Source organism: Anastrepha obliqua, chromosome 6, assembly GCF_027943255.1.
Source record: "Anastrepha obliqua isolate idAnaObli1 chromosome 6, idAnaObli1_1.0, whole genome shotgun sequence".
Taxonomy (NCBI): domain Eukaryota; kingdom Metazoa; phylum Arthropoda; class Insecta; order Diptera; family Tephritidae; genus Anastrepha; species Anastrepha obliqua.
Genome location: NC_072897.1, coordinates 73,489,521 through 73,499,858, shown reverse-complemented (window position 1 = coordinate 73,499,858; position 10,338 = coordinate 73,489,521). Strand labels below are relative to the sequence as shown.

Sequence of the window (10,338 nt, the reverse complement as noted above, 5' to 3'; positions counted from 1 at the left end):
AGTGCAACGGGTGGTGCCATCTTAAGACCTGCTTAGGCCTTAAGACACACAGGGAGTGGTCCACAAGCTATGTGGCCACGTGTTGCTCCCGTTCACAGGCGGCCCCCGCCTCCACGGCCACACTGCCCTCAGTGCCGGCACATTACACTGCCGCCACCAACAACACCTCAACGGTAAGGAGCCCCCACGAGCAACACAACTCCCCCTCCAACCCACAACCCTCCTGCTCCTACCCCAGTGCGTGGACAAACCAGCAGCTCTTGGTCCCCCGCACAGTCTGCTCCGTGTGTCAGACCGTAGTTCCTCGGAACTTGACAACTGTCCAATGCAATTCCTGCAGTGGCTGGTGCCATTTTCGGAGGTGCCCCGGCCTGCACACCACCCGTGAGTGGACACGCGATTTCGTTGCCCCCTGCTGCAGATCTCTGCACCCGCAACCGCCTCCAGTGGCGCGGCCATCAGTCAAAATCAGGCCACAACCCATTTTGCGGAACGTACAGCAGGACCAACGCAGACAACATCACGCATCCCTCACCCCCCGAGTTACGACAATTCTCCCGCGAAGCTTCAAGCTTTTGCAACTAAACAGCAACGGACTTACGAGCAAGATTGATGAAATAGTCGACTTCATGAGCCGGTTCGGAATCAAGATAGCTGCGGTCCGGGAGACAAAACTGCACGCTAGCTCCCCCCTGATTACCAGGGACGGCTACAATGTGCACAGAAAGGACTGCGAGCGAGACAACGGTGGTGGCCTAGCGTTCATAGTACACCATTCAGTGTAGTATCGTCTTATCGATGAAGGCATCGACCGCAGGGACAGCACCTTAGAATGTCAAGGTATAGCTGTCCGGTCAGGCGATGCCGAGCTCAAAATATTTAATATTTACATACTCCCTGTAAACGACGACGCCCCCACTAGGGTAGTGGGCAATTGCAGCAGCTCGCCTGACATAACAATTGCTGGCGCTGGTCTGATAAGTAGCATAACCTGGCGACTTATGCTATCGCTTGCATCAGACCACTTGCCCATAATCATCTCGATCGAGAGACCTGCCGACTTCGTTTCCGCGGATCACCGGTCATACATCAACTTTAACAAAGCTAAGGTCTTCAACCTGTCTATGGCCACTCTCATCATTCCTGGTAAGTGGAAATTAGGGAGAGTGGTCCCACTACTGAAGATTAGGAAACCCGCCAACCAAGGGGAGTCTTATCGTCCGATAACTCTCCTTTCCCCAGTAGTGAAGCCGCTTGAAGCCCTTCTACTCCCACTCCTCACAGAACACCTGACTCCACCCCACACCAGCATGGTTTCCGTAGAATGCACAGCACCACCATGGCACTCACCGTCATTAACACCCAGGTAAACCGTGGACTAAACCAAAACCGCCCCTGCGAGAGGTCTGTCCTAGTAGCGTTGGACCTATTTACAAAAGGCTTTCGATACATTCAGCCACGCCACGCTACTAGATGACATTTTACAGTCGACACTCTCGCCAGGGCTGAAGAGGTGGACCGTGAACTACCTGAGTGGTCGACACCCGTCGGTGATATTTCGAGACCAAACTTCAAAACAGAGAAAAATAAAGCGAGGACTACCGCAGGGTGGTGTCCTTTCACCCTTGCTTTTTAATTTCTATATTTTGAAACTCCCCCAGCCACCAGAGGGAGTCTCACTGGTCTCATACGCCGACGACTGCACGGTAATGGCGTCGGGCAATGACATTTATGGTCTATGCTCCAAAGTGAGCGACTACCTCGCCCGCCTTTCTCGCTTCTTCACTGCGAGAAACTTAAAACTTTCTCCCACTAAATCCACGGCGACCCTTTTTACCACCTGGACAAAGAAGGTCAAGCTGCAACTTCAGGTGCACGTCGATGATACCCCAATACCGACCGTAAATAACCCCAGAATTTTGGGAGTCACCTTTGACAGCTTGCTCTCCTTCTCAGCGCACACAACCGCTATTGCAACGAAAGTACAGAATCGCAACAAGTAGCTCGCCGGCAGCACTTGGGACAAAGACAAAGAAATGTTGCTGTCGACTTTCAAAGCAATAGGCCGACTGGTTCTCAATTATGCCGCGCCTGTCTGGTCACCTGGAACCAGTGATACGCAGTGGACGAAACTCCAGACCTGCCAAAATACTGCCATTAGGACCGCGACAGGATGTCTCCTGATGTCCACAATTCAACACCTGCATGACGAGGCTCACATGCTCCCTGTTAAGGAGCACAACAAAATGCTCGGCAAGCAGTTTCTGCTAGGGTGTCACCATAGGCCTCACCCTTGCAGACACCTTCTCGAGCCTGAGCCACCTCCCAGGCACATCAGGAGACACTTCCTCAACTACGTGGACGAGATCCAGGACAAAACAGACATACCACTCTAGGATCAGACAATGTACAGACAGGCCATTAACGACTTTCATCGCGAGACCCTTACCACCTTCTTAAGCTCCCGACCTCCGAATGCCGTTATCGGTGTCCAACCACCACCTATTGCAGACGAAGATCTCCAGCTTCCCCGAGAGTCCCGCGTAACCTTGGCACAATTACGTTCTGGATACTGTAGCAGGTTAAACTCCTACCTATCCAGAATCGACCCCGACATACTAAACATATGTCCAGCATGTGAAGGCACCGCGCACGACACTAACCACCTTTTCACATGCCCCATCAAACCCACTCATCTAACACCTCTCTCCCTCTGAAGCGCGGCCCTTCCTGTTTCGTGCAGTTGGGATCTGCTTTGCAATCTTTTATTTTGTAAATATTTGTATCCCTTCCATCAGGGTCATTGCAGTTTGCTTGTGTGTGCCCTATCTTAAGACTGCGATAACAACTCTTAATTCGTTCGCAAGGTCGCATCTTTGGTCGGATCCAGTGGATTTTTATATCGCTGTTCTCGCGGCCCTTTCTGCAGATAGCGTGAGGAAAGAACGAACTTGCTTCCGCGCATTCGGCACCGTTATCCTCGTCTGTATCTCTTCTTCTTGGCTGGTGAGCAGTTTCGGACTGCTTTATCTACCTCCGCCTTGGCCATCAGGGAGTCAAAGTCTCGTATCTCAATTGTGGCACTCGGCTTTAACTTCGCGGTAAAAGCCGTGTTCTGCACAGTGCTTTTCAGCTGATGTACGAGCGCTGGTGTGCTTTCTCTCCCCTACCTCTCCAAAAGTATGGCCCCAGCCTTCGTTTTCCTGACGGACACTACTTTGACTGACTCATCAGTAGTAAGTCCTTCAGCACATCCACCCGCATAGCTATGGCCTTCTGCGTGTTTTAACACAGCAGCTTCTGGCTTATTGTGTTCGCGGCTTGCTCCTTTTGTTTGGCTCGGCTAGCTTATCCCTCGGCTTCTTTTGGTTGCCCCTTTTAGTAATTGTCTTCCAGCCTTCATTCGTTTCCTCAGAGGGTCCGTTTTTGTTCCCTGTGGGTCCATTTGCTCTGCCTTTCTTACAGCTCTGAGGGGCAGCTGGACTGGTTGCCATTCGCCTCGGGTTCGTCCTCGCAGAGGTGGGAGTATCTGTTATTTGTTGGATGGCAGTGTTATTTAGGGGGTTCGAGAGCGCCTTGTAGTTCAGCGTTACATCCAGCAACTCAGCCATTGGGGATACTCCAGCTTTGCCATTGCGCTGATTGTGGCCCTCGAAAGGCGGTGTTGGAGGCATCCTTCATCTGAATGCTGATGTTACTGTGTCTGTTGCCGTTTGCAGGGCTATGAGCTTTGACATTTTTGAACGCAGTGCGGGCTGTTCAGCTTCCAGCTGCATTAAGGATTGGTGCGTTCTTTGCCGGCGGGGATCTTAGCAGTAAGCTTCTTTTTCTGAAGGCTGTTCTTGGATCTACGTTGTCATTTCGACCATATCTGATTCCTTCTTCTGTTCTTTGCTCGGGGGTTTATTTTTGATTTTGGGTATTCATAATCAATTCTTGTGAGTCCCGACTTCAGGCCGCTATCCTTACATGAAAGAGCAGTTTCCCTAAGTGTGACCACGGTTATCTATGCAAGCAAGGCGGCCATGCGAGGGCTGACTCTACGCTTCATGGGCAATAGTGTTCAGATCCAGGACAGGAACTAGTCGGGATTTCTCAGCCTTTCGAGGCGATCCTCTGAATTTTGGTCGCCTCTTACGACAGGCATTCCTTACCGCGGATGTATTCTTCCCCCCGACCCGCTGGGGCAACCATGTAAAGTACTATATATTGTAAGATAGCATTTTCAATTGTATGCCTGTAGAAGCTTGGTTATTGCTGCTTTTTATAACTTTTTTTATAATATAATATATCTGAATTACTCTATAGTATTCTTATCATATCGAACTTTTATGTTTTTTGGTTGGTAATTAAAGATAAAGCTATATGTTGTATACATTTTTTTAGAAAACAATACTCTAAGTACATTTTCAGGCGGTTCACCATCACACATTAAAGTTTTATTTATATTAAACAACATCCATTTACCGCCAACATTTAACAAATTATTTCACACATGAACTTTTATCGTCGGTGTTGTTCAATTAATATTTCTTCTTTTACCATTTCCTCATATTCATGCTCTACTACAACTCCAAATGTATTACTTTTTCATATATTTGCTTAACTTTATTGTATTTGCAAATTTAGGTGCTCATTATATAGTTTATTTATCCCGTTTACAATTACATTGCGCTCTTTACTCTTATCAACCAGCCTATTTGATTCAATTTTATCGTTTTATTTATTATTATTGCTCTTCTAAATCCTTTTTTAAACATAGAATGTTGGACGCTAAGCTTTCAAGTTTGTTGTTGACGTAATTTTTAAAGCTTACAATTGCTTGCATGACATCACTCAACGTAGGTTCTTGTGATGTTTTGACCAATTTTCTTTTTCAGCTTCCTTGTACCAGGGCCACTGATATTGACTGTGGTGATCTTGGCAAGGACATTTTTGTATATTAGCAGCTTGGTAGCACCGCTCCAATCTTATTAATTTAGGAAGAGCTCAGGACTGATGACGCTTGTAGCAAGCTACGTGTCTTTGCACAACTTAAAGCATGTAAACCAGCAACAACAATCACCGCAAAAAATGCTGAATCACTGAGTGTCATAAAGGTGGTGTGGCAATCGCTGTGTGCCCTCAATGTGTTGCATTAAGTCCCTTAAACTTAGAAATATGATGTAGCGGCCATAAAGTTTACACATATTTATTAAGAGCACGGCCATATCCCGAATAATTCGATCGATGAATATGAATATCGCTTCGCTGTGTTTTTGTACTATGGAATCGATGAAGTTATTGGTTGGCCCTGTTTAGCGACCACACCAGCAGTCAGGCGAACCGTGAACAGCACTCACTCACGCGGCTCGGCTCACTCCACTTCAATTCGCTGCCAACTATACACCATTTCATGCATTCACGCGCGCGAGTACGCTTATATTGCAAAAGCTCGAGCACACTCGATTACTATCGTCGCTTTTTCCTGTCGTCCAATTCTTCACCACACTCACAATCTCCTTCATTCCCACGTACACACTTCCGGGGTTTTCTATCTTGCTCATTCCCGGGGTCGCTGAGTTGATTAATACAATACTGAAGTGTTACGTTGTTAAATCTAATTTTACAAAATTTTATACGAGTATATCCAGTATCTGCTTTGCAAAAATCTTCATTTATTTTATTCATTTGCTTTGAAGCTATATAAGAAGTTGAATCCTGAACTATTTTCAAAAGCGCAAGCACCCTATTCCGCTCTCCAGTTAACAGATTTTATTATAATGCAGGTAAATCCTTTCTTTGCAAAATTAGCCATGCAACTACTACAACACGTCTGCACAGAACATACTTTTGAATGGAAACACGTATCAAACTAATATTTATAAAACAGTGATAATAGTCATAAGCATGGTCATTGTTCTGGAGTAAACAAAATAAAATTTAAAAATATTTATTATTTCTGATCAAAATAATTTCAATGAAAAAGTAATGAATTTTCCTATCATAATAATTAACATTGAAAGAATTAAAAATACTAAGCAATAATAGGTATTTTTGAGCAAAGTCCTCTGACAAAAAAAAACAAGAATGTGATATTTATAAAAAAGAGCAAAAACATAATCGAAATCAAAAACCAATTCGACGGGAAAGTAATTTATACCATATCAATTAATATTTATCTAAACTACCTACATATGTAAAAGTATCTAATAAAGTGTATAATATATTGACTTCTATTACGTATCACGCTTAAGTATATTGTCAAGCTGCCACTTTTGTTTTTCCCACTTACGCCTATGAGCCATTTTTGTTTATTTTTATTCAATTCAAAATTTCGGAAGTTTTGATTTTTCACAACACCATGCAACAGCTTTTATCAAAAATACCAAATATCGACGAGAAAAGCAGCTTCAAAGTTTTCAGTTTACTGTGCGTACCTAAGTAAAAGAAGAAACACATTTTCATCTTATAAATAAATAAATACATAATTAGCGCATATTATTCTGCCAGGTATGTGGCTAAGCTCCTCCTCCTTTTTGTGGCGTGCGTCTGAATGTTGTTCCACAAATGGAGTGACCTACAGTTTTAAGCCGAACGGCAAATGGTTTGTTTTTTATGAAGAGCTTTTTTTCATGGCAGAAATACACTAGGAGGTTTGCCATTACCTACCGCGGGGCAACCGCTGCTAGAAACAACTTTTTCTATCATTTTGCCTTTCATGCACGGAGATTGGAACCTATGCATTCCCGAATGGTAGTCACGTACCAACTCATACCGCTATGGCTCATCTTATGAGATACTCTTAATAGATATCGCCATATAATTTACACAGCATAAAAGAAAATCTCGTGGTCATTTCTGTATTCTTATATGAAATTTTTTTTTTTTGGATTATCACACACTTACTGAAAATGAGCGATGTACATACACATATACAAGAGTGCGAATATATACAGGGTTGTTAATATAGCGGGTTTCTTTTCATCATTTTTATGTTTTATGCATATATCAATAATAACGAATGGGTTGGTGAGTGACTACCATTCGGGAATGCGTAGGTTCGAGTCTCCAAGCATGAACATGAAATTATAGAAAAAGTCTTTTCCAATAGCGGTCGCCTCCCGGCAGGTAATGGCAAGCCTCCGAGTGTATTTCTACCATGAAAAAGCTCATAAAAACCATTAGCCGTTCGGAGTCGGCTCAAAACTTTACGTCGCTCCATTTGTGGAACAACATCAAGGCGTAGACCACAAATACGTGGAGGACCTAACAGAAGTGTACGCAACTGTTTTTTTTTTTCAGTCATCGACTGACATTCATAGCGTACGGTTGTGCTCAGTAGTTATATCTGTGATTTTATTTTGCGTTTCAATAGTGTTCTTTCCAACTCAATTTGTTTTTTACTCATTAACTTTTATTTAATAAGTCGACCAATTATCTCTGGTGCTCTAACAAGGTAAAATATCCCCTGGGGGACCTTCGCTTGGAGATAACAGCTTTGCCCTGTTATCCTCAGGTCTCAAAGCAAGAAGGATAAAATACAAAATATTACGAAAGAAATATTTCCTACCTTCTGTGAAGAAAGACAATCCTAAATATCTTGTAGTAAGTGCTTTTAATTCTAATAAACCTCAGAACAAATATTCTTGCTTTGCCGTCCACAAAGCTTTAAAGTATATTTGCTCCGAAAACATTGAAATATCTAACCTTAGAGACGGCAGCCTTTTGCTGAGATAGTTGAGAATATGAACGATCAAATTTTTCTCTCACACTTTAAGCGCACTGCATAACAGCGATTACTCACCTCTGATGACGTCTATATCCTTTCCAAATTGGTACGAAGTCAAGCTAGTATCAAAGTACATAACACATAAGGCAGACTGGGTTAGATTCCTAAGCTTTGCCGTTGATTTAACGAATAAAAAACCAGTATCAAACAACACCAACAGAGAGCAACTAGTCTCAAATCAATAATCCGTTCTTCTGCTCACTTATCAATACCACAAACAAACACAAAAAATTTTCTGCAAAGTTATCTTATTGGTACATTCGACATTCGATTATTATTTTTTTCATGTTGGTACACTCGTCCCTAAGGTATGTTCACGGTTTTAGCAATATAGCATGTTTCGTTTGTTTGTGGGAGGCATAAATAAGACAAGTGTTTTGCGTGTTCGGCGATTTTCTTATTTTTTTTTAACAAACCTTGTAGGTGTTTTTTCTCAAGTATGAAAATCAGCCTTAATTATCCCTATCCCTATAATCAAATAAACCTTCTAATCTCACCGCTAACTTCCGTCCAATAACCCTGCGGCACGAATAATGCGGTTTGCAAAAATAAACTGATTTATCTCTTCCCACCCGTTTGGTTTTTAAAAAGGCGTTGTGGAACCTCTTTTATATTTGAAGCATGTTTCTAACACAGCTGTAGCTTCAGGAAATCATATCTGTGTACTGAAGTAGTCGAGACTTCGAGAAAGCGTTTGATAGGATTGGTATCTCAGGCAACTTAAACGGTGGAAAGTTGGCACCAAAATATTTAACTTCGTAAAATCATTCTTAAGCAACCGCAAAGTCTCAATCAGTATGAGAAACTACAGATCGCAGTCATATAACTCATAAGATGTCATTCCCCAAGGCTCACCGCTTTCGGTGATGTTGTTCAGAATAACATTTAACGAAATCAGTTCAATCATAACTTCGAACTCACTTGTAGAACATTCCTCATACGCAAACAATGTTTTAATTTTTTTCAAAAATAAAATACCTTAATGAAGTTGTTTTCTCTAGTATACTAAGTAAAATATGCAAATGGTCCGAATTATCGGGATCTATTAATATATCTCAACGAACAAATGCTCTACCTTTCATTTTCTACATCACTTTCACTTTCCTACATCATCCATCTCAAATGCACTAATTCCTAATTGTAACTCACTAAAAATACTACGTTTAACATTCGATAAAAGCTTTCTTATAAAGAACATTGTAAAACCACTAGACTAAGTTTGATTACAAGACTAAATGTAATTTAATGTTTGTCGTCAAAACATTGTCGTATACATCCACAAATACTTGATAATATAACTAAAACACTATTGTTATCAAAAATCGATTTAGGCTTTGTATTTATGGAAATTATGCAAAGGTAAACCTAAACATACTGTATGCTCCCTACCATGTTGCAGCGCGAAGAAGTATTCGTGCTTTTCCCAGAACGAAATCAGACGCTTAACGATAGAACAACGTTGCGTACTCCAAACAAACTCTGCGTTTATTAAAAAGAAGTCAAAATCATATTTTCCGATAAATCATATTCATCTGGACGGCTATGTTAACAAAACAAACTGCATCTGGGGATCGGAAAACCCGCAGTCGATAGCCACATGAATGAGATTGTGTTCCATAAATAATGGGAATGTTTGCTCTTTCGAATACACCAATAATATACCGAAAAATTGATTCTTGTTAAGTTTTTTTAAAGAAACTACTCTATGGGCCATCCTGTACATGCATATACATGCATGCATATACATATGTACATACCACCTGAGAGTTGTTGTTTGCGTAGATACGTAGATGTACGTGTACATATATATAATATATGTACCTATCTACATGGGTTTATAAATATACGTATGTATGTACCGTATTACGTTAGTATTAAATGCAGTGATTGCTGGCGTTGGCGTTTCCTTTCAATCTGTCCTGTTTTTTTGTCATCCAAAAATCATTTTTCGCTGGTCTCGCGTTTTAATACTCTTGCTTAATTTTCCGAGCATTTCTTCTTGTAGTGGTTTTGCTTATGAAATCTTCAATTTTGCTTTCATAGGTACCCTATCTACAATTTCTTGGAAATATGCCTAGTGATATTGTGCCTTTCGTAGTTTGTTGATATATGCACGAGCGCACGTTGCTGATTTCTGAATGAATATTCATCTAAAATAAATTCGACTAGTACCTGCTTTTGAAAAAAAATAATAATTATAACGGAATATTTGTGAAATAATGTGCCTTGATTTGTAGAGATATAAATTTTTTTTTAACAAAAAGGGGCAAAATTTAGCGCAGTAAGTTTATATCAAAGTGCCTGATAATATTTTATTGATAACACAAAATTTTGTAAATTTTTACAGTTAACTATTTTGTTTTTTGACGTTTTGATAGACAAAAAGGGTACTATTTCCAAACATGCACCTTAAAGTTTGTGTTGGGAATCTAAAAAAAAAAGAATTCATCGAATAATGTGTACTCCATAGCATGCTAGAATATTAATTAAATATTTTACTTATACATATTTGAAGAAAAAGCAATGCCTCAATGATGTAAGGAAATTGAATTAAAAAATGTGTTCAG

At 41.3% G+C, this 10,338-nt stretch overlaps 1 long non-coding RNA gene across 1 annotated transcript; it reads left to right on the top strand.

Moving 5' to 3' along the window:
• The first annotated feature begins 9,672 nt into the window (after nucleotides 1-9,672).
• On the top strand, nucleotides 9,673-9,979 carry LOC129249789 (uncharacterized). Its single transcript, XR_008582726.1, has 2 exons — nucleotides 9,673-9,814; nucleotides 9,870-9,979. It is a non-coding gene; the product is annotated as an uncharacterized LOC129249789 (long non-coding RNA).
• The last annotated feature ends 359 nt before the right edge of the window (nucleotides 9,980-10,338 follow it).